The sequence below is a fragment of the Rhagoletis pomonella genome, unplaced genomic scaffold (genome assembly GCF_013731165.1).
Source record: "Rhagoletis pomonella isolate Grant_MI unplaced genomic scaffold, Rhpom_1.0 Rhpom_scaffold_10907, whole genome shotgun sequence".
NCBI classification, from domain to species: Eukaryota; Metazoa; Arthropoda; class Insecta; order Diptera; family Tephritidae; genus Rhagoletis; species Rhagoletis pomonella.
The window spans coordinates 1-1,159 of record NW_023469435.1 but is presented as its reverse complement, the minus strand read 5'-3'; the positions used below and the strand labels follow the sequence as shown (position 1 = coordinate 1,159).

At 42.4% G+C, this 1,159-nt stretch overlaps 1 pseudogene; it reads left to right on the top strand.

Moving 5' to 3' along the window:
• Nucleotides 1-399: 399 nt before the first annotated feature.
• On the top strand, nt 400-1,150 carry LOC118756572 (annotated as a pseudogene).
• Nucleotides 1,151-1,159: the final 9 nt, after the last annotated feature.

Genomic DNA, 1,159 nt, shown 5'->3' with positions numbered 1-1,159 from the left:
TCAACTCAAATTTTACCGCCCCTAAATTTTTGCCGCCCTAGGCACCTGCCTAAGTTGTCTGTACGGTAAATCCGCCACTGATTAAGTGTAACTACTTTTTTTAAAGCTGAATACTTGATTTTCATTATCACCGAGCAATTCTACACAGGGATTGAATAGTGGCATCCGGTAAACAAAAAAGCATAACAATTTGTGATCCAGTGTAATTATTGCAACAGCATTAAGTTATTAAATATTCAAAAATTGCCTAGGCGCAAGCAATTAACCAGTGTGCCAAACGCAATTACCGCGTTAGAAGGCAATTAGGAAGCAAAACTAGTATTTAAAAAATTTGCGAAATTCCAGGTATTTAAGGTAGGCGCAATATTTGTATCACCACAGTTAGTAAAAGTTTCCCGAATGGCCTTACAAGGAAAGCCAAAAACTGTGGAGGAGCTCTTTCGCCCGCACTGGAGTGTTTGGATGTGCCTGGGTCAAGTGCCACACCACAAGTACCCGAAGCTCTACAAACTCTATGCGATACTCTTGAATATTTGCTTTAGCATCGGTTATCCACTACATTTGCTGCTTGGCTTACTGAATTTGCTAACGTTGGAGGAGATGTTCCTAAATCTCACCATAAGTGTGCCAGTTGCCGTTTGCTCGCTGAAGTTTTTTCAATATTTGGCGTAACTTGTATAAAGTGCGTCAGTTGGAGAAAATGTTCAATACACTTTATGCGCGCATTAATCAACGCGACGAATGGACATATTATCGAGAAGTCACCATACCGAACGCATTAAAAGTTTTGTACTTATTCTATTTCATTTGCCTGGGCACAGCTGTAACCTCGGAGCTGACGCTTTTGATAATGGGCTTCGCTCACGAATGGCGACTAATGTATCCAGCCTATTTCCCATTCGATCCCTATGCAACGACTGGCAACTATGTGTTGGCGCATTTGTATCAAATAGTCGGTTTGTTGGTGCAATTGGCTGAGAATTTGGTCAGCGACACTTACGGTGGCATGTGTCTGGCGCTGCTGGCCGGACATGCACATCTGTTGGGTAAGCGTGTGGCTAGCATTGGCTATGATGCGAGCAAGACGTGTGAGGAGAATAATCGCGCGCTGGTCGATTGCATTGCGGATCATAATATGTTATTTGAGTAAATTTTTTTT